Genomic DNA, 24,435 nt, shown 5'->3' on the forward strand with positions numbered 1-24,435 from the left:
GAGTCTATGCCCAGAATCTTAACTTTGCCAGTCGAGTACTTACCCAAAAGCCGATAACTCTTTTCTTCCATAGGGTAACATTGACTGGTTTCACTTGGAAATTCTTCTAAGTGTGGAGTTTCTAAACTTTAAAATATTCACCTAAAATCAACTGAGTAACGAAAATGAAAATACTCACCTGCTATCAGGAGAGATCCCAGTGCTGGATCTTGGTGCCCAGCACTGACCCTGAAAAGTGATTACAACCATACTTACTGCTAACCCAATTTTCTTCCATAGGAAACCATTGACTATTTTTCTGCGAAATTTCTTCTAAGTGTCCGTTTTTGCAAACTACAAATATTCTTTAAAAATCGCACCAACTGTGAAAACGTAATTGCTTACCTGTTTTAGATAGATGTCCCAGTGCTGAACCTAGGAGGCCAGCACTGGATTACAAAAGTAACGACAACCTACTTTACCTGTAGGTCTTCTATTTCCGCCCCAGGACTTCTGTGGTTCCTCTAGCGCCGGGACACCTCCTCGAGAGGTAGCTGTTCGCGCTTTATAAAATTCAGTATTATTATTATTATTATTTGAATTTCCTTCCATAGGATAACATTGCCTGGTTTTTGCTGAAAAAGTTTCTAAGTGTCGCTTTTGCAAACTTACAAACATTCGTTAAAAATCGCCTGTATGACAAAAACTCATTCTTTCAATTGTTTACAGGAGATGCCCCAGTGCTGGATCCAGGATCAAACACTGAGTTAGAAAAAGTAACAATAACCCCACTTACCTGCTAAGTGAATTTCCTCCCATAGGATAACATTGGTGAGTCTATGTGAAAAAGTTTCTAAGTGTCAACTTTTAAAATACAAAAGTATTTCTTAAAAATCACAACTGTAACCAAAATGCTTTTACTCAATTGTTTACAGGAAATGTCCCAGGACTGATTTCAGGATCCAGTCCTGTGGCTAGAAAAGTTATCCTTAAAGTAACTAATTGCATTTAACTAGAAATTCCCATTGAGCTCAATGTATTATTGTGTTTGAAATTGTGTTGCCTCTTGCAACCACTGTAACTGTTATATTCAAAAGTCTATTGCCTATTGAAAATTATTTATATAAAGCATCTCATCCTGAGAAAGTATATTTTGATACCCATTATTGGTACTAAAATAAAACAACTATATATCTTTATACAAAAACCATTGGCCTAGAGTTCAGTTCTTGAGTGTGTGAGACCATTTGCTGACTGAGTGTGTACAACAAATGCTTTACACTGTCCTCTGATACTGCCTTACTGCTCGACCAAGCTCCCACTTTAGAGAGTAAGGTTATATCTAACTTTAGCCTCTGCCAAACCTCTGGGGACTGTGGACTCTGTGCACACTGTACCTATTTGGGAACAGTAGATACAGAGCCACTTTCTTACATGCTGTGAATGGTCAATGAGTGGCAGCTGCTTGCAGTGAATGGTCAGTGAATGGCTGATATCTGCAGACCTGCTCCATGTCCACCCCTTTAGACTGGCTCATGTTATCATAGCCTCTCATGTATTTTTTGTTTTGTTATTTCCATGCAGGCTGCTGTGGTACTTCAGCTCCCCAGATGCCTTCTGCCCAGCAGTCACTGGTACCAGCTGGGTACCCACCTCAGCAACCATATCAGTCTTCTTCCCCAGCACCACCCGGTTTCCAGCCGCCTGGCTACCAGCCACTTGCACCCGGTGTCAGCCCCACCACTTACCTACCAGGAGGCCTGTGCACCCTCCTACCAGCTGCCACCACAAACCTACTTACCAGGTGTCAGGAGCAGCTCCCTACCAAGATTCCAAACCATAAATCAATGCACCATGGAGAACACAAACCCAACACCAATTAATACATACCTAGATATCTTCTGCCTAATGGTGCAGAAATCACCACAATGGGCCCCCAAAAACAAGGTGTTCTACCCAGTGGCACAGCCTTCTCTTCTTAAGACCATATCCTTTCCAGTTGTTTATCGTTATCCCATATGGGTTAGCCTTCAGTCTAGTGAGACATCCCTTGCCCAATGGTACATATCTTTCTCATGTGGAACAGTTTTCTCTGTAATAGGACACCTTCTAAATGACAACAATGGCTCCACAACAAGATGCTTTCCATAGAACGGCACATCTTTCTTGCCAAGTCCCAGTACCTTCTCCCTAATGGCAATCTTCTAAATGACACGTCTACTTCCTCAAAGGCATGGCCTTCCACCCAACAGAATATCCTTTTACACAGTGATATGGCTTTCTGTTTAGTAGCACAGCACCATACTGAATGACACAGCCTCCTACCTAGCAGCATGACCTTCTCTCCAGCAGTAGGAGCTCCTCATTGGACTGACTGTCTACCGAGAGTAGAGCCGTCTACCCAACATCACAGCCGCCTCCTACCTAACAGAGTAGCCTTCTCTCCAGAACCAATCCTCAGTGTCATGGCTGTCTACTGAAAGGCAGAACCTTCTTTTCCACAGCATAGCCATCTCAGCAGCAGCATGGTTCCATCAGCGGCATGGCTGTCTACTGAAATCAGAGTCTTACACGCAATAGAACAACATTTCACCCAATGACGTCTTTCTGCCGAACTGGAAAGGCTCATGCACATGACCAAATTTCAATCACACTAAAAGTATCCTACTGTCCTGTCATATTTCGACCCAGAAGATGGGGTTGGAGATTTTGTAAGGTACATCCTCTTTGTGGCAATAACTCAACAATCTTAACTGTTTCCATTAGTGACCCTCACACACTTTAGTAGTGGCACGGTTCATCTTCGGGTCACAACTTGGTCCCTAAAAACCAGGATGGGCACAACTGTATCCCAGGGAACACTTTTGAGAATATTGTCTTACCAGGGTCTGAAATAAAATACCTTAAAACACTTAGGAATTAATAACTAGTGTTGTAGGTATAGATAAAAATGTATCTCGATGAATCATGGAGATTATGACTGTGCACCCAACAACCTAATTGACATATTTCAGCCCTTACTGGCAGATGGCCCGAAGAGGTCTGCCGACTTTCATCAGGACTCGAATATGCCCTGGTCTAAATGAAGAGGGCCTCCTGAACTCAGTCTAGAGCCCTATCCAATTTTGGTGGGACAAACAAACAAATATACACAACATGCAAAGAGGGTATGCACACAACAATTGAGCCAGTCACTTCCGGTTCCTGCTGGAAAGAGAAACAAACCATTGATTGTATGCCACTAAAAAGTAATATATCTGGTCATTGCCCATATTTGTTGGTATTTGTATCCTGTTGAGAGCATGAGTCACACCACATAAAAATTGAATTATATATAAAGGCATATTGAGTGGGGCATGAGGGAGAGACAATGTTCTGAATTTGAATAAGTACTTGAAAAGCGAAACTGTCACTTTGCAAGGAGTATCCTGGCGCTGGATTGGAGGTGAGAATGAGCCGTATGAAAATTAGATAAGAGCTAGACAAGATTCATCAGAAGCACTAAAAACCCAGGTTCTCAAAGCCTTCCTAAATACAGATTCTGAATTGCATAGCCTAAGATGGGAAGGGAGCAAATTCCAGGCTTTGGCACCCAGGTGAGCCGCGGTCTTACCTCCTTTCAATTTGTATCTAAAACTGGGAAGTTTAAGCAAATTTGCTAAGGAAGACCTAAGAGGTCTTATTGTAGTGTATGGGACAAAACGTGCCGCCAGGTATTTGGGTCCCACATTAAGCTTAGCTCTAAAAGTGATCAGGAGAATCTTAAAAAGGATTCTCTTATGCACCGGGAGCCAATGCAGACTATTCAAAGCAGCAGAGGCTGAAGATCTTCTTGGAAGTTTAAGCACTAGCCATGCTGCTGCATGCTGCACAACCTGTAAATTCTTTAAGATGGCTTTATTAGCTCCTGCAAGGAGACTATAACAATAATCTAGGCGCGAAAGTATCAAAGCCACTGCCACAGATTTCCTTGCTGCCAAAGGGAGGAATTTGAAGAACTTTTTTAGTGATTTAATCAGGCTGAAGCATGTTCCTGCCACTGCCTTAGCATGAGGTAAGAAAGAGAGTGAGGTGTCAAATTGTACCCCCAAGTTCTTAGCAACCTCTACCACATCTGGTGGAGGAGTCGCGCCTTCAGGCCACCATTTGGAAGGCTGGAAGAGGACATCTTTCCCTATCGGGAGAATTTCTGTTTTGTCCGTATTGCATTTTAGCTGATTGTTCCTCATCCACCGAAGAACAGCAGTCAGACAACTTTTAAAATTAGTCTCAGCGTCAAGGGTAGCATTATCTATTGAGAGGATCATCTGGGTGTCGTCTGCATATGAGGTGACCTCTATCCCAAACGAACCAATCAAAGAGATAACTGGGGTCATGTATATATTAAATAATAAGGGACTTAGAGAAGACCCTTGAGGAACTCCTGCTGTTAGGTTACGTTCTGTAGAAAAGAACATACCCAGGGTAACTGCTTGTCTCCGCTTAGAGAGGAACGACTTAATCCATTCCAATACTGTACCGGAGATGCCGCTGCATTCGAGACGCTTCAAAAGGATATTATGGGAAATAGTGTTGAATGCAGCCGACAAATCCAAAAGGATCAGGACCGCTTTCCTGCCTTTATCGGCAATCATTTTAAGAATATCAGATATTTCCAACAGAGCCGATTCTGTAGAGTGTTTTGGACGAAATCCAGATTGTTGTGAATGAAGGATTTGATGCTTTTCAATGAACTTAGTTAGTTCCTTATGGACAAATTTCTCTGTTATTTTTCCTAACAGGGGAAGAAGAGAAATCGGACAAAGGTTTGAAAGTACCAACGAGTCAATATTTTGTTTCTTTTTTAACGGTTTTACCAGCACGAGCTTCCACTCGTCTGGTACAATGCCTGTCCTTAAGGAAGAGTTAACTATATGATTAATGATAGGATTCACTGTCTCTCGAATTTTATGATGAATCGTCGGGGGGGGGCAGGCATCCAACGGCGAGCCTAATTTACACCTTTCTATCGCCTCAAGAGTCAGCTCCAGTGGGACTGATTCAAAAGTACCAATAGAATCAGAGCTTTTCACCGGAACAGGATCAAAAGCAAAATCCTGATTGTAGATGGGGGAGACCGGGAAATCTCTTTGAATTTTTTCTCAAAGAATAGTGAGATACTATCACATAATTTCTGCGAGGCAGGAAGCTCTTTCTGTTGCTCTTTAGGATTTGTATATGACTTCACTATGGAAAAAATAGTTTTCTGATCTTGCTTAGCTTCATTTATATGTTTATATGTTCTAAAAACATAAATCCTAGAGGGCTTGCTGCCTCTGTGCGTTAGCTTGAAAACATGTACGTGATCACTCGGTGCAGTTCACTCCATGCAATACACTGCAAGATAAAACGTGAAGTGATGGTAAACATGCAAAACTGTGTTACTTTACCCAATTATGAAAATCTCTACTGTGATATAGGAAGGTGGGGGGATGCCCCTGTAGTCACGCACTGTATGTATAATGTAAATGCCAGTATTTTGCACGTACGAGTGTGTAGAGAGAAAACGTAAACATGTAAGTTGCACTTACTTTCAGATTGATTCAGACATTGAGCATTCTAACAATCGGTTACTCACCTCATCAAGGGTGCTCTGTTGTTTGTAGACACGTCTAGTAACTTCCTGATTCCTTCTAAGCTGCCTGATTCCGCTCCAAACCCGGGCGCTGCATGATGTGCCTAGTCAGCCATCTGCACAGTACCACAGCCTTCTTCCAGTATCACGCCATTCTTCCTAATAGTGCAGGATGTTATACAATGACATGAGCAGGGGAGGGTTCTCCGTTTGAGCGGGGGAGCGTCGTCCCACTTAAAAATCCACCCAAAGCCCAGAGATGAAAAATAAAATAGTAATTAACTGCCATTTTATTTTTCATCCCCCATCCCAAGCTGAGTGTCAGGATGGGGGCGAGTCGCTACTAAGTGACAGCAGCAGGGAGGAGGGTAGGCTGTCTTTGCACTGTTTAAAGTGTGCATGTCTTTTTGGCTGCTAAGTGACACAGCAGGGAGGAAGGTGGGCTGTCTATGCACTGTTTAAAGTGCGCATGTCTTTTTGGCTGCTAAGTGACAGCAGCAGGGAGGAAGGTGGGCTGTCTATGCACTGTTTAAAGTGTGCATGTCTTTTTGGCTGCTAAGTGACAGCAGCAGGGAGGAAGGTGGGCTGTCTATGCACTGTTTAAAGTGTGCATGTCTTTTTGGCTGCTAAGTGACAGAAGCAGGGAGGAAGGTGGGCTGTCTATGCACTGTTTAAAGTGTGCATGTCTTTTTGGCTGATAAGTGACAGCAGCAGGGAGGAAGGTGGGCTGTCTCTGCACTGTTTAAAGTGCACATGTCTTTTTGGCTGGCTGTCTTATGACGGCTAGCCGCACATGCGCTCTTTAAACATTTCTAACTCAGCTGTCTCTAGACAGCTGAGTTAGAGCAAGCCGAAGCATAAAGAGTGCTGTAGTGCGCCTAATGATGCCGCTCCCACCAATTCTAGCACTGCTCTCATGCTGGTGAGAGCAGCGCCAGGATTGGCCAAGGGAGTACCAGCATCCAGTTCCTGTGTTGGCAAAAGAAGAGGTCTGGAGCGAGGACGTTGCTGAGTTGGGTTTTATTATTTTACACACGTGGGAGGACCACAAAAATAATACAAGCAGATCTAGCACATGTTTTGGAAACTTCATTGCCACTCAAAGTTAATGAGCACCGAAGTGCAAAACATGTTAGATCGCTGCTGGCAGGGGGTGGGGTCAATAGTCGACTCAGTAAGGAAGCTCAAAGTCAATTCTGTTGCTTAAGCCCAGATGGGTCTACATTAAGGCTTTGACTGGTGTAGCCCACTGCGGTGAGTCTGCTTAATTTGTCTAGGGTCTATACCTCAGCTTTTGAAGACTGCAGAACGCAAGTTCAAAGGTACGCCCCAGTCTGTCAGCACATCCAAATTGTGCACATAGCACTGGGCAAAGCGCACATACCTTCTGACTCATGCCAAAAGCTAGTGCCGTAAAAGAGAATGCTTTTTAAGGGTAAGCTGAAAAGAATTAGAGGAAAAGGCCACCTAATGTTTTAAAGTAAAGAGATGATACAATTAGAAGGTTCCCCATCATTGTCTCCAGACATAAAGTACTTAATACCACAAACGAACAGTATGTTTCACAGTATTATAACATAGAAGTTAAAGAAAAGGACTGATATAACACAGCACTAATGTACCCTCCATGTTATATGTTTTGTTTGAGACTTGATCAGAGGCAAATATAAAAATAGAAAAGGTGAAATTAGGCTGCTGGGGTACAACTTGTAGGAGCGAATGTTGTGATTATTTTTTATTGAGTGGATGCTACTATATGTTTCTTGCAGATAAATTGCAAAATAAATATGCATACATTATATACAATGGAAAATTTCCGATCCACACACATCCACCTCAAGCATACAGCTGGGAGGACAGTATTCCATAGATTGGGTACCAGACCACTGAAATAGGGCTGAGCAAGATGGCAGCTCGTTGACGTGCTCTGCATCGCTCACTGTGCCACTGGATTCAAGCTAGCCTGGCTGATGAGGGGTGATGCCCCGAAACCGGTCCCAGGATGCTTGTTTCCGGTCCAGGGAGGATCTGGCTTGGCAGTTCGGGCTGGACTGTTCTCATGAGGTAAAGGGTCAAGACTGATTTGCATATGGATGGGTCGGATCTGGGGTGGCATGGTGAGCAAAAGAACGATGGATTTAACCCACATCTGTTGACTGGGGGTGAATGTATGATTTGTTCTACATTCTTTCCATCATCTGTGTGTCTTCTGCTCCATCGCCAGAGCACACTTGTACTGTTAATACCTTGCACTACACCCAGCCTGTACCGAGACCTGGCTTATCCAAATTAGTAAGCTGTAAGGAACAAAATATCAGTTTCAGGGACATTCCATCGCTGCCAATGGGTTTATCCTGATGCCGCCACATCAAGCCCTAAGTCCTAAAAAGGAAGGCATTAACAGGGAAAGTCGCATACACTCAAAAATTAGTGGAGTACAGAGCAGAGATCTTTTGGGCTGGTGGGACTTACATTTATCCAGTGGAAAATGAGGTTTACTTTACAGATTACCTGAGGAGCCACAAACACCTTGAACTGGATGAGTGATGAAGATAAAAATCTGCTGAGAGAGCTAACAGAATTGGGGAACTGATGCCACCTTCTTATGCCTCCATTCAGACATCCTCTATTATGTGACAAACACTTTACAAATCTTTTGTATTAGGACCTGACAAGATGCACGAATATAAGATTATACTATCTGAAACAGGTTTGAAATATAAGAAATGCGGCATATGGGGCAAAAACAGGATTATTGGGCATAATGTAATATTTTTTATTGAAAAAAGACACTGTTGGAAATATAACACATTGTTCATTTAAGATCTTTGCTGTTCATTAATCTTTAGAAGATGCAGTGGAAAAACTGTGCTCCAGTGGTAAAGCCAAGGTGCCAAATGCAGGCTAGAAGATGTTGTCTGTGAAGAGCAACTGCAAATTTGTAGGTTGTACACGTTTGAATATTAGTCCTTATAAAATGTACATCTTGGACACCAAAATTGAACACAAAAGAATGAACGTAGACTCCTGTTGAAAAATATTATATTTGGAATTATTATTAGAAAATGCAGACATTATCTCTGTCCATGTGTCTTGATGACGTAGGGCAAGTCACAGAAGGATAAATAAGCAAATACACGTGTAACTCCTGACTACAAATCTCCCAAAGTTCCAAGATAAATTAATTTCCTTTGGCACTCACTAAAACCAATTGTATGTTATTACATCATGTAAAACCATAATGTATAACAATGGTAATATACGTAATGGTGCATTACACATTGAATGGCATCAACTCAACTTTGATTTGCGCGAGTGGTAGGCCCCAGTTTGAGGTCACTTTCTGTTTCTTGCTGCTACTGACGGTCTCTGCAGTCAGTCTGTATAAGTGCATGGGGCACTGAAAGGATAGGCAGAACACTGTAAGCAGGTCAACAGACCTGATCCTGCAGAAGAGCTGCTTCTGCAGGCAGTAATTTGTTTATGTTACATGGTACTGCACAAACAAAGGTTTCTCTAGAACATGCTCAGTAGCTTCGAGAAATCACAGTGCACCCTCTATGCCCAAGCACTTTGATACCACTCTTGTCCAAGCCCTATATAAGTGGAAGCCCGATGTTGCTGCAGTTCGGGCTGGACTGTTCCCATGAGGTACAGGGTCAAGACTTATTTGCATATGGCTGGGTCTAAACTGGGGTGGCATGGTGAGTAAAAGAACAATGGATTTAACCAAGATCTTTTGACTGGGGTTGAATGTTTGATTAGCTCTGCATTCCGTCCATCATCTGTGTGTCTTTTGCTTATTCTCACCAGCCTAACCTGGTGTCTCGCTGTTCCTAGTGGTACCAATTTAGTCGCCGATGACTTCGAGGAGTTTGTGCACTAAGAAGATGTGGAGGCGAAACTCAAAATTGAAGAAATAAAAAGTGGAACAGAAAAATAGGCTTGTGGCTCAGAAAGCCACGTGCCAACTTTATTTTTTAATGTTTTAAGCAGCTGAAAGTCACTGGCAGGCCCGTGGCTGCTTCCTCTTGGAAGCTCAATCAGGCAGGACTAAAGGCTGGCAGCAGCATCTCCTCTGCTAAGACAGAGGAGCATTGCACCACTGCTCTCAGAACAGGGGAAAAATAAAAAATAAAATGATGATAGCTTTATTATCATTTTATTTTTCGTAACAGCTATGGGGCTGTGTTAGGGTGGGGCGGGACTGGGGTCACAGGAAGGAAAAGTGATTTGTGCACCATAAGTGCGCATGACAGTTTGGCTGGCCATCTTGGGCCAGCCAAACAGCCATGCACACTTAGCATTTCTCCACCTGACTGTGTTTCACAACCGGGTAGAGAACAGTTCCAAGGCTCTCAGGCACGGTCTGAGCAGCCAAACAGGCCATCTAAGACCAATCAAAATGCTGCTGTTTTTCTGGTGACAGCAGCATCGTGATTGGCTTAGGGGAGCATGTGTGCTGCCGGGAGCCGGGAAGAGAAGGGGATGGACAAGATGTGGCCGTAATCAGGTAAGTGGTTTTTAAAAATGTTTTATTATTCCCCCCCAGCTCCACCATCTCTTTTCCGTAGCAAACGCCACTGGGCTGGTAATATCTCCCATGGAACTGAAGAGGAGGGGCAGAGGTAAGCAGGGTCCCAAACAGGCCAGTAACAGGAGTATCGTTACTGCATATCTAAACCCTACATGATTGTGGTGACCCTACATGATATTGCAGAACATCATCCTATACAGAAGTAGCTGGTAGAATAAGATGCTAACTTCAGCCTACGAATAACATGCTAGTTTAACAAGATGCTAACATCAGCCTACAACTGAGATGCTGCCCGGATAAGATGCTAAACTTCAGCATCATAAAACACATACCCTGTGTTATGTGAAGAAAATGTAGAATGTGAAACACTCAAAACCAAATCTTGAATAAATTAAAACAAGAAAATCCACACTAGATACAACAGCATGCAAAAAGAAGTGAGAGTGAAAGGGAGCCTTTAAGAAAGCCCCCAAACTGATCATCATTGCACAGTGGTTCCAGCGACATCAGTAAAATATTTAAGGCTGTGAAGCTGGGCAAACTCATACTCAAGGCAGAGGGAGTCGAACAAGTTGCTGGGACCTCTGAATCACAGCAAGATCTCCAAGCCAGTTACCATCACATACATCACCCTACCCAGACTGATTGAGCCTCATCTGGGAATTGGGCCACAACCGAATGCAAACATCACTGATGCTTCTATGCAACCAAATGTACTGTCTAAATCATAGTTCTTATTGTATAGGTGATAATGCATCAATCAATCACAGCACAGAATGTTTAGTGCCCGTTAGTTCTTAAACAATAATTTATCAAGTGTCCAAAGAACGTATTTTCCGGTCAATACGTGTTTTGCGGGCAGCGTGTGGGATTCCAGCTTGCCATTGTTTTACCAGAAAATCTCTATTTGAATTACTAACTGAAAACCACTTAAGGTACTCAAGGTACATATAAAGTCAAGCTAGTATCAATAAGTTCTACTGAACTTAGAGCTGTTTGTGAAGGGACAAGCACACCCTAGCTACAGCTCAAGCTAGGTCCAGTAGGGCTCAACTAGTGTAGGTAGTACAACACTGCACAACACTAGTATGTCTCACCATGGTGGAGCCAGTGGGTCCACCCCATCTCAGTACAAAGATATAGCCTACACTGAACTGAAGGCCTTATGCTTTGAAACAAATCTGAGGGTGGGCAGGAGTCCCTCATCACAACACCTGATAGATCTGTTAGTAGCAGATGACCTGAGACAAGCTCTAGGAGCAAGTGGGTCTGCATCAGGGGGTGGTTCAAACATAGTCTCTGGGTCTGATGATGAAAATCAAGATGACCTGGAGTCTTTGGTTGAAGGGCCAGACCCAGAAGGGTCTGAAGAGAATAGAGGAAATCTCCCTAAGAAAGTTGACAGAGTGGAAGACAGGCCTAGGTCCCTCTCAAGGGACTCTGACAGGTCATATCACTCTGGAAGAGAATCTATTCCACAGAGGAACTCCAACTTTCCCAGGGAGACCTCCTCTGAAAGAAGGTTCAAGATGCTCCAGTATGAGGAAGCTAGGCTTGCCCTCAGAACCAAGCAATTGGCCTTAGATAGGGAAGCCTTCGAGCTCCAAAGAGCTTCTAAGAAGGAGGGGTTAGATACCCCTGGTGGCAGCAACAGTGTCCCTAGAGGCAGACATTACATGCCAGATCATAGGAACCTGTCCAAGGTTGTTCCTCCCTACCAGAGTGGGGATGATATCCACAAATGGATAACTGCTATGGAGAAGGCCTGTAAAGTTCAACAGGTCCCCCAGAAACAGTGGGCAGCAATCTTGTGGCTCTCCTTTTCAGATAAAGGTAGAGACAAGCTCCTCACTGTTAGAGAAGAGGATGCTAATGATTATGAATCCCTGAAGAGTGCATTAATAGATGGGTTTGGCTTAACCACTGAACAGTACAGGTTCAAGTTCAGAGACACCCAGAAAGCACAGACTCAGGATTGGGTGGACTTTGTAGATTGTGCTACCAAGGCTCTGGAGGGTTGGATAGTTGGCAGTAGAGTCACTGACTTTAAAGGATTGTATAATTTGATTATGAGAGAGCAGACCCTTAATAATTGTCAAAACCAACTCTTACACCAGTACCTGGTGGACTCGGATCTGACCTCTCCCCAAGAATTGGGAAAGAAGGCAGACAAATGGGTCAGAACCAGGGTTAGGCCCAAGAACCAAGGTGGTGACCAGAAGAAAGATTCCACTAAGCCCAAAGAGAAAGGTGGGGATGATAAAACAGAGAAGTCCTCTGAAGGGCCCCAAAAACCCAATTCTGGGGGTGGGTCCCAAAATCCTTCCTCTTCCAATAAGAAACCATATTGCCATGTATGCAAGCAACCTGGACACTGGAAAACTGACTCCAGCTGTTCAAAGAATGGCAATAAAGAAAATGTTCCTCCCTCTGCAGCTCCAACACCTCCTGTTACTACCAGTAGTAATCCCCCAGGTGGTGGGAGTGCACCCAAAAAATTAGTTGGGCTTTCTTGGGGAACTCAGGTGGACTCTGGCCTAACCAGGTCCCCTACACAAGCAACTCTAGTCTGTGATGGTGGTATGGGATTTGCCAACTTTACCATGAGTCCCAATGAAGTACTTTGAAATTTGGGACCGCGTGGGAGGCAGGGCCCTACCCCTGTCTATTCCGGTATCAGCAAACCGCGAATGACCAATGCAGTATATACAAGTGCTTTGTATAGCGTTTTATCGATTAATAAACTGTGTATACGATATTATACATTGACTTCGTGGGTTCCATCTTGGAGCGGTGGCCATCTTATGTTTGCCCTCACATAGGCTACACATTACGAACAAATACGGGCCTTTAGAACACATGTGCTTTATTTGACTTCTCTGTGACCTGTGCAGCTTGGCTCCGCTGCCCCAGGTCAGTCCGGTCCCACGAGCTCCCCGTCCTACGGCCACCTGTGATTAGCATCAGGGTTTGACACACCATAAAGCCTTTTCATCCCACACAAGCCACCGGCTAATCTCTTTCACACCTGACTCTTCCTGCTTTATGGCTTGTTTTACAAACAGGAGATGCCCGTGTTTATTGGGGCCTGATGATATCTGATGTGGGATCTGAGCCTCGCTGGGTAAATAATTGTGGGCTGGCTTAACTGGAATGTGGGATGGTCATCATGACTCTGCCTTTTCGTTTGTAATGAATACATGTAAATGACCATATCGAAAAACGAGGAACGTGTGCCTGAAGCATGATATTTTGTATTTAAGGAGAAGCCCGTTTCTGTAATTTTAAGCAGTCTCCTGAGAACATACATTGTGTTGTACTTCTCGGATACCTGTAATTGGTCTGCAGCCAATAAATCGATCTTTGACTTCACCTAGAAGACTCTGTGTTTCTGTAGGTCTGAAACAGGAAGAACCCGAAGTCTTAGGGTGTGTTCCCCTGCACCGCTGGGCTTTAAATTCCCAGTACTTCAGTTGGGCCCAACTCGGGACGATTTCAGTGGTACCAGTCCAAGCCAGAGGTTCGTGAGGAGCTTCGTGTGGAAATTCCGGAGGAAGGCCGCCACTTCATCGACCCCTGCATGTCGACGTGGTCCGAAAGTCTTTTCTGCGAGGTTCTCCGCGTCCCAACGGCTACGAAGGACTGCTGCCCTGATTAATCGCCCTGTTTTGGACCCTTGACGATTTTGGTAGTGCGAAACAATCGAGAGAGTCTTCTGGTGACGCCATCGATCATCGATATTCAGTTAAGTATAAGTGGAGCGTCTCCCAGTTTGTTTGGTATCCTTCGGGAATTTGGTATCCTTCGGGATCGTTTTGATTTGGAGCTTGCAAGTGCCAAAGCCAGAGGACTCGTGTATTCACGAGACTATCGTAATCGATAATCCTTTGAAGTTTGAAACTAGACTAGTGAGCGAAGATGCCTGGTTCTAGTATATTTGGAAATTTGTTTTGTTTGGGTTGTAGAAGGGATTCCCAATTAGAGGATTCGTGTCTGGTTCCTCCAATTGGAACTCCAACTTATGAGCTTTATGTGAAACATGGCGTGGGCCCCATTGCATATAATGAAGTATGGATCCGATACACCAGAAAGGACGGTGTTTTAAAATGGCCCCAAAATGGTAGTTTCGATACAGATATCTTAGATAATTTGGAAGTTAAATTGTTTAAAAAGAAAGCCCGGCCGGCGGTGTTTGATTCTTTCCGCCTATGGCGAAAGGAAGCCAAACAGAAGGAAATTAAGCTAGCGAAAAGGAATAAGAGAGAAAAAGGTATGTCAATGATGCAAGCAGCTGTGCAATTTAAAGATAATGAGGAGGAACAAATGAATGAACAGTTACATAGACAGCGCAAACTAGGGATCGATAAATGTTACCCTGTTTTGTCACCCCTTGTGCAAGATGAGACAAAAGAGATAGAAAAAGATTCCCTAATATCCCATTTGCTAAGTTCGCCACCCCCGTATGCGCAAAATGCCACAGCGCCTCCACAGCTCGTAAATGTGCAGCCTCCAGTAAATATGCCGCAAGCCTTCCCACAGCCGCCAGCTCCTCCTCAGCTGGCTCCTATTCCTACAGTACAGCCCTCTCAAGGGCCGCCAGTTGTGTTACCTAATGCCCCCGCGCTTCCTGCGACTTTGCCTAGCACATCAGCTGCCTCCCCTGGCGCTCTTTCTTACACTACCCAGGTACCTGTATCTGAATCCGCTTTTCTTCCCTCTGTCTATCCCCCCGTTTTCGCCTCAACTTCTCCTTCAGCACGACAACGTCTAGCTAATGTAGTTGCTAGTTTAATGTCGCCTCTCTTTGGGTCATCTAGTATGACCCCTGGTTTACAACGTAAGCAATTGCATAGTCAGCTGCCTGGTCCTGACGAGAAAGAGGTGTTAGATCATCTGGCGCGTAGGTGGATTGGTTTCCCTTCACTCTATAATGGGGAATCAGTTGTTAACGTTTTCCACCAATGGGATGCCCCAAAACAGAGGTATGTCTTTGACAAAATGTGTGAATTCCTCTGTGAGGAATTGGAGGATCATGGTTCAAACACAATCCCGCAGGAGTTGTGTCGAGTGCGATTTGATTTTGAAACAGGTACAATTGTGGGTCCCGATGTAGATCGAGCAGTTGCGATTTTACTGTCCTTCAGGGATGGCGATTGTCAACAATCATTGTTTGAACAGGAATTCCCTGTGGGGAAAAAGGGAAAAGTGCAACAATACCCTATGAGAGAAGTCCCTCCGGTATGGAAGGAAGCCGTTGCGGCTGATGCCGCTCGAAATAGTGCTGCTGCTCCAGCACATTTTCAGCGTGTTTGGGTACATGTCCCATGGAAGCGTTCTGAGGTGTTAGCGCTTAAACAGACATTGCCTGACCCCCGTAAAAACCCTGCAGGATATTATAAGGAGTTATCACAAACTGCAGAATCGTGTGTCATCAATTTGGCTGACATAGATATGTTGTTTGGGAATGTGGTTCCATAGCCTTTATGGGGATCCATTCGTAATGTAGATCACGCTGCAGAATTGGGTAACACATGGGCTAATATCATTGCTGCAGACGCTGGCCAAGTTGGTGGCGCGAAGCCTGACCCTTTGGTAGCAGACCTCCCTGGTAGGATTATTACCTACATGAAAACTATAATGCCCGCGATGCGCATGAATTGGGATAAACTATCTGCATGCAAGCAGAAGAAAGATGAGACAGTGTCCGATTTCTTTACAAGGTTTGAAGAAACGTTTATCGACCACAGTGGTCAAGACATGAGTTCTGAAGGTGGCCAACGGTTATTTGTGGATAAATTTGTGCAGAATCTACTCCCCGAGTTGTGTAAAAAATTAAAAGATTCCGAGAGTTCTTGGGCTGTTTCCTCTTCAGCGCAAATACTGGCTACTGCACAGTATTATGAAAATAGAGATAAAGACGAGAAGGATAGAACAGACAAGAAAACGAAAGAACTGAAAACGAAGGTCCTTTTACAGCAGGCTTACCCGCCACGTGGAGGACAGAATAATTATAGGCAAACCCAAGGTATCTATCAGCAACCCCAACAGTTTCAGAATAACCAACAAATGAATGGGTATTATCAACCACGTATCCCTCTAGGTCCCAATCAATGTTCATATTGCAGAGGGGAAGGTCATTTCAAGTATAGCTGTCCTAAATTAATGCAGCGTACTAGTAATGCGTATGGCGCAAGAGGTAGAGGTGGTCAGCAAGCTCCTAGAGGTAGAGGGCGTGGAAATGTTCCCCAGAACGCGCGTCCTCTTCCACCTCAAAATACGATAAATAGCTTTGATCAGCAAGCCAACGCGACTGGTAATACAGCTCAGTACTATAATAATGATTATTATGCAGAAGACGACAATGTGGAAGGTAATGATTACTAGGACAGCCATAGACAGAGAGAGGGAGTTGTTTCAGTACCAGTGGATCAGAGTGGACCGTATCTTAAAGTGACTACAGCGGGTGTAACAGAGCCCTTTCTGCTGGACACTGGTGCTGCAAAGAGATCAATTATGCATTCAAAACTCCCTGGCGCGCCTTTGTCTGGCGAAATAAATGTTTCAGTAGGTTTTTCCGGCGCCCCAGTTAGGAATCCGATTTCTAATCCTATGCCCCTTTCTGTTGGACCTTGTGAGCTAAAAGCACCCCTCATCCTAACGACAGGTTGTGGTGAAAATTTGTTAGGATTGGATTTATTGAAAAGATTGCATGCAACGCTATATTGTTCTCCCTCAGGAGTACAACTTACATTAGGTAAGGAAGTGATTTCCCCGATGTATTTGTCTAAGAATGCAATGCCACCTGAATTGTCATCCCTTCCGGATGTCCTTTGGGCTACTGGTCCCAATGATGTGGGTCTCTTGGAAATACCGCCATATGTGGTCACTTTAAAAGCCAATGTCAGATTGCCACGTATTCCCCAGTACAAGATCTCCAATGAAGGTCAGAAAGCGTTGTTAGCAATTGTCAGTGATTTGATTAAAAAGGGTGTAATTGAAGAGACAAGAGGCAACGTTTGCAATAGTCCTGTTTTACCTGTTTTAAAATGAACGGACCCTTCACAGCCACCTGTTTTCAGATTTGTAATTGATCTTAGAGAGGTAAATAAGATGTTGTGCCACAATTTCCAGTTGTCCCTGATATAACTGCCTTGTTAACCATGATTCCAGCCTCCGCTGCATGGTTCTCAGTGATAGATTTAAAGAATGCTTTCTTTAACATCCCAATTGCAGAGGAGAGCAGGGACATTTTTGGCTTCAGTTTAGGAGGTCGAAGCTTCCGTTTTAAACGCGCTCCCCAGGGCTACTGTGAAAGTCCATCAATATACAGTCAGGCTTTAAAAGCGCAGCTTGATGCACTTGTTTTACCTAGTGGCGCTATCCTTATTCAGTACGTTGACGATTTACTAATCGCCGCGGATACTGAAAAGATTTGCAAAGAAGCTACATTGTCATTGTTGCGTCATTTGTCTGCCTTCCATCACAAAGTGTCTCTCTCAAAACTGCAATATTGTCGACAAGAAGTGACCTACTTAGGTCATCTCTTATCGAAGGAGGGAAGGAAACTGACCCCAGAAAGAATTCAAGCCATTGCACAATTGAGCGTGCCAAGAACACAGAGAGAAGTGCGTGCTTTCTTGGGCATCACTTCATACTGTAGGCACTGGATACCGAATTTTTCTTTGCTGGCAAAACCTTTGTTAGCATTAACCTGTAAAAATACACCGAATCCTGTCCCATGGTCTGAGGAGTGTCAGAAAATTTTGTTGGAATTGCGTAATGCATTATGTTCAGCTCCTGTGTTGGGTACCCCTGACTACAGCAAACCTTTTACATTGTATGTTCATGAAAAAGATGGTTGCGCATTATCAGTATTAACACAGCCTTTTGGCGACAGACCGCGTCCATGCGCATATTTTTCGTCAACCTTGGACCCGGTAGCTAGGGCATTGCCAAGTTGTCTGAGAGCTACAGCTGCAGCAGCTATGTCTATTCGACAGTCTGCTGGACTGGTGATGGATAATACATTGATTGTAATGGTTCCACATGCTGTGGACACATTGTTAAACAGGACCAAGACACAGCACTTAACTAGTGCTCGATTGTCAGGATATGAATTGACACTGTTAGCAAATCATATACACATAAAGAGATGCAACACGTTGAATCCAGCTACATTATTGCCGATTCCAGCAGACCTAGATGAGATTGAGCAACATGATTGTCTGTTCAGAACAGAAGAAGAGACTAAAGGGAGAGTGGATCTTAAAGATACTCCCCTGACTGAGTGTGATGGTACCTTATGGGTGGATGGTTCGTGTTTCAAGCTTCCGAATGGTGATACAACTGCTGCATATGCTATCACAACTTTGCACACGATTGTCGAAACTGCACGTGTGCCGCATAATTCGGCTCAAGCAGCAGAATTAATTGCCCTTACAAGAGCATGCGTGTTGTCTGAAGGAATGAAAGTGAACATATATACTGACAGCCAGTACGCCTTTGGTGTGGCCCATAGTTTTGGGCGACTGTGGAAGGAACGTGGGTTCCTGACTTCGCATGGAGCTAAAATTCAGAATGGCAAGTTGGTGAATGATCTCCTTGAGTCACTGACCCTACCGTTACAAGTTGCGATTATGAAATGCAGTGCGCACAAGAAAATCACTGATGATGTTGGTCGTGGTAATGCATTTGCTGACGAAATCGCGAAAGAAACGGCAAAAGATGTGAAGACTCGAATGTATGTAGCAGGCCCTGCAAGATGGGTTGGTGATGTTGGGATGTGTGAAGACACGATAGAGAGTGTGAAGTCCCTTCAAGCTGAAGCCACGGAGAAAGAGTTGAGCAAGTGGAGAGAAAGTACGGGTAAATTGGATGAGAATGGTTGTTGGGTTGATTTGTCAGAACATCGGCGATGGTTGTTACCTGATGCATATGTGCTTCCAGTGGTTACTATGGCACATGGAATGGCACATATCAGTATGAAAGGAATCTGTAAGTTGTTGGCTCCAGTATGGCAGAATGCTGGAATTCCCAAGTGTGCAGAGAATGTGGTCAAGAATTGTATGGTATGTTTGAAATACAACCCTGGTAGAGGAACCCCAACTCCAGCTGGTCATTTTGCGCCTCCATCATATCCATTTGAAGTTTTGCAGCTAGATTTTATCCACATGGAAAGGTGCAACAACTTGAAATATGTATTGGTTGTTGTTTGCGCTTTTTCAAAATGGATAGAAGCATATCCCCTAAAAGACAACACTGCTTTATCCACAGCCAAAGCCCTAGTGAAGGAATTTTTTCCTAGGTTTGGAATGCCAAGAATGGTGTGGAGTGATAATGGGAGTGAGTTTGTGGGTCGAGTGATGAAGAATGTGTGTGAGGGATTAGGGATAAAGCAAAAGTTTCACGCTGCAAATCACCCCCAATCAGCTGGATTAGTAGAGTGCTACAATGGCACTCTAAAGCTCAAACTAGCCAAAATCCAGGCGAGCACCGGTCTTAAATGGCCTGACGCTCTGCCTTTAGCACTCCTATCCACCAGAATGACCGTACACTCACGAGTGGGACTTAGCCCATATGAAATCATTTTTGGCCGCCCGGCCAATGTATGGGGTGTGCCAAGACCGACGAAATTCAGCGAAATCGAACATCCAGTACTGCTTGATTATTTGTATGAATTGACGGCTAAATTGCGTGTTTTACACCAACAGGTGCATGATACTCTCCCCCAGGCCTCTGAAGCTCCAGGACACCCTATCGACCCTGGCACGTGGGTTCTTGTGAGGAACTTCCAGCAAAAGAGCAACGATGAGCCCCGTTGGATTGGCCCTCACCTCGTACTTCTGTCGACAAGGTCAGCGGTTCGAGTAAAAGGGAAGAAGAATTGGATTCACGGCGCCCACTGCAAGCGGATCCCTTTGCCTCTACCATATGACCAGTGGGTCCAGGAGGGTATCGCTGATTCTGAAACAGACACTGTACCCCGTTTTGTACCATTTAGTGATGCACGCGTAAGAGGCACAACTTCAGCACAAGAGAGTGATGATATTTTGCAAGAAGCTGTGCCACCGTCAATTCGATTGGACACCACAGAGCCTGAACTCTTGTTTCAAGACAAGACAGTATCTGGCAGAAACCGCTACAACTTGAGACCAAGGCCTATGGACAAATAAAAATTCCTTTCCCTTACTATTTTTTGATATTATAGCTCTCCCATCTGAAGGACTTTCTTGATTTTTGTTTTTCGAACCACCATCCGGGTTCAGCCGCAGGGTCGCAGTGCCAAGACTTTGGGGTACAGGCCGAAGACGTTAGGTCAATGGTTCTGGTTGGTCTAGGGCGTTCCCTGGACTGACAGGCGTACTCCTTAGCGGAAGATACTCACCCGCCGCGAGCGGCACGATTAGAGGATGGAGGTTTTTAAGATGGAGAGACTCACTGAGGAAATGAACTTTAAAGCGAAAATATGTAAAATAATGAAGAGCAAACGTTTTGTATTATTATGTTTGTTTATACTATGTAGTATGATGGTGTTTGCTATAGGATTTGTATTCTTCTCCTCTCAACAGCCCATTGCACCCACTGTACAGCCTATACCTCCTCCTACTGCCTCCTTGCACTCTTTCCACCCTCTGCCTGAACACGAACAAGCTAGACGATCAGAGTTTGTAAACAACTCGTTTATTCAGCTCCTGCACCAGCACCAACTAGTTATGAATACAACCAATTGCTGGGTGTGTGGGTTAATGCCACATACCATTAACAAGGGTATTCCTTATCTAGTGCTGCCATTTAGTTACAATGGATCGTCATGGGCATTCCAGACCATGTTTCTTTTTGCATTAGATGCCTACTCCCCGCGACAACCGCGTTCCATCAGACCTAGCACCAATAATAAAGCTTTAATGAAAGGAGTTGCTGATATGAGCAGAGATATCGACGCATACTCATCTATTCCCAAGGATGAATTGCGAGCTTATGTAGGGTGGAACGCGACGGGGTATAGTATTAGTCTGGGTGAAAGGCAGCGAAAAATCTCATCCCCAATTTGGGTCGTACCCCACATGGGTCGGTTCTGTTTACAAGGTAATGGTCAGAATCCAAGAGCTCAACTGGGGAAAAGTGACTGTACTGAAACGTACACTTTTCCATCACAGTTTTCCCCTGCGTTTTTGGCTGCCAAGGGTACATATTTTGTCTGCAATGACCGAGCATATACATGGTTGCCCCCTGATTTCTCGGGCACATGTTATATTGCAAACTTGCTACCGCCAACATTTACTGCTGCCTCTGATTATCACAAGACCAGAGTTGTAAGAGGCGTGATTAGTAAGGAGGATACTGCCGGTCAGGAAGCGGGAGATTTCTTTTTGGGTTTCCTGCTGTTTTGGGGACCGATGGTCAATAGTAGGAACCTGAGACAACTGACTCGTGTGGTTGAATCCACTGTTAATGTTACGGCTGGTGCCCTTGGTAATTTGACAGCTGAGCTCCAAGCGGATCGCCTCATGACTTTGCAGAACCGCATGGTTCTAGACGTCATACTTGCAGACCGCGGTGGGGTATGTAAGGTTATCCAATCTAGCTGTTGCATTTTCATACCAGATAACGCTCCAACAGTTTATCAAGCCATCTCCAAACTGCATAAAATATCTGAATCCATACACGTGGATAAAGGAGATTGGTCACTGATGGGGTGGTTCTGGGAACTGATATCTGCCTGGGGTTGGAAGATTCTGATGGTCATTGGAATGATTTTAGCCATCCTTTTCCTGTTCTGTCTGTGCATACAGTGTGCTCCTGCGATATGTGGCCTCTGTGCTACATTATGTGTAAGGAAACCTGTATCGAGGGACGAGCTAAGTAATAGGATGATGCTACAGCAACATCTCCATGACTTCGTGAATATTGACCTAGACTCTGATTGATGTGAGTATAGTTATTGCCTATGTAAGGGCAAAAGGAGGGTCTGTGGTACTTTGAAATTTGGGACCGCGTGGGAGGCAGGGCCCTACCCCTGTCTATTCCGGTATCAGCGAACCGCGAATGACCAATGCAGTATATACTGTAAGGGTTCTCAGGGTTTTCTGCAGGAGCGTCAGGAACCTGAAGAGTAGGTCTCAGTCCTCCCCTACGGCCTTCCGTCTCTATCAAACACTAGAGTATCGGATGACACGCCAGGGGAAAACAGGGAAACAAAACAAGGGATGGTGGGTGTGACTTCTGTGGTGTGGCTGTGGCTGGACCAAGGATGAGACTCTTCTCCGCTGTAATATAAAGGCCTGATTAACTTCAGTTGTCACAATGTTCTCTACATATATCTAGACATTACTAACCCTGGAATCCTACCTACCAATGGTGGGTCTGTCACCTCCAATCAGAAGTGGTGTGAATCTTGAGAAGTGCAGGCCGGGATTTCCTATACCACACAAAGCAAATGATTCAGAGAACAACCCCCTCCACTGTAACATATGGCTCTCCTCACCCGAACAACTCACCCTACTAATCAACAATAGAATCATAGATTCTCCAGCTATGGTCCATGTGACATGTTAAAACGAGACTCTATTCAGGTGTAGGTAGAGAGCTGTAGAGAGCTGCAGAGAAAGAACAAAATAACACTTTTTACCCCCACCCGATCTGTTATTTACTATAGGTAAAATAAAAGTCAGCACACAGCGCTGTTACCGTGCTTCGGTTGTACAGCAGTTACAGGCACCGTGGTCCACGCTAGCGTCCCCTTCGGACTTCAAGAAGCTTCTCCCACTTCTGCCCCGGGGGGAAATCTCGCTACACTGTGTGGTGAGTTGGTCTGTCTTACAGCGGAGAGGCAGTAAGGAATATGCTTGATGTGCTGGCCCGAACTGCGGGCCAGGCGCCAGCGAGGCGTGACAGTCCACAGAGACACGTAACAAGAGGCTGAGGCTAGTGAGGGAGTAACGAGGGGTTGTGTGCGAAGCACGAAACAAAATACCCGGGACTGTTTATAACTACTGTTGTGATGGAGCGGCTAGTGGGGCTAAGTCATGGGAACTAGGAAACCCTCCTCAGAATGTGGAGACAAAAGGAAATGGGCTGCAACAGGAAGGGGAATATGTAACACTCACGCTTCACGCCGCCACCAAGGAGTGAATGCAACTACGAGATGGGCTGCAACAGGAAGGGGAATATGTAACACTCACGCTTCACGCCGCCACCAAGGATTGAATGCAACGATGAGAACAGCGGGAACAAAGCGGCACGAATACCGCGCTGAATTAGGAGGATCCCCACTCAGATTAGAGAGCGTCTCCACCGAGAACGCCAGGAACGCGGGCTTTACCCGTGAAACGCTCAAAAACAACGAACGCGACTCCGGAAGCAGGAAGCAACAAGCCGGAAGTCAGGCAACGCGAACCAGGGACGGAAACAGGTCTCCAGGCTAGAACGCTAAGCGCGTTCGAGAGTGCTTAGGGACCTTATATACTGGACCGTCTTCCGATCCGAACCTCGGGGCATGACATATACAAGTGCTTTGTATAGCGTTTTATCGATTAATACACTGTGTATACGATATTATATATTGACTTCGTGGGTTCCATCTTGGAGCGGTGGCCATCTTATGGTTGCCCTCACATAAGCTACACATTACGAACAAATACGGGCCTTTAGAACACATGTGCTTTATTTGACTTCTCTGTGACCTGTGCAGCTTGGCTCCGCTGCCCCAGGTCAGTCCGGTCCCACGAGCTCCCCGTCCTACGGCCACCTGTGATTAGCATCAGGGTTTGACACACCATAAAGCCTTTTCATCCGACACAAGCCACCGGCTAATCTCTTTCACACCTGACTCTTCCTGCTTTATGGCTTGTTTTACAAACAGGAGATGCCCGTGTTTATTGGGGCCTGATGATATCTGATGTGGGATCTGAGCCTCGCTGGGTAAATAATTGTGGGCTGGCTTAACTGGAATGTGGGATGGTCATCATGACTCTGCCTTTACGTTTGTAATGAATACATGTAAATGACCATATCGTAAAACGAGGAACGTGTGCCTGAAGCATGATATTTTGTATTTAAGGAGAAGCCCGTTTCTGTAATTTTAAGCAGTCTCCTGAGAACATACATTGTGTTGTACTTCTCGGATACCTGTAATTGGTCTGCAGCCAATAAATCGATCTTTGACTTCACCTAGAAAACTCTGTGTTTCTGTAGGTCTGAAACAGGAAGAACCCGAAGTCTTAGGGTGTGTTCCCCTGCACCGCTGGGCTTTAAATTCCCAGTACTTCACCAATATCTTGGGCAGGTACAGACAAGAGCCCATGAT

The sequence above is a fragment of the Triturus cristatus genome, unplaced genomic scaffold (assembly GCF_964204655.1).
Source record: "Triturus cristatus unplaced genomic scaffold, aTriCri1.1 SCAFFOLD_118, whole genome shotgun sequence".
Classification (NCBI taxonomy): domain Eukaryota; kingdom Metazoa; phylum Chordata; class Amphibia; order Caudata; family Salamandridae; genus Triturus; species Triturus cristatus.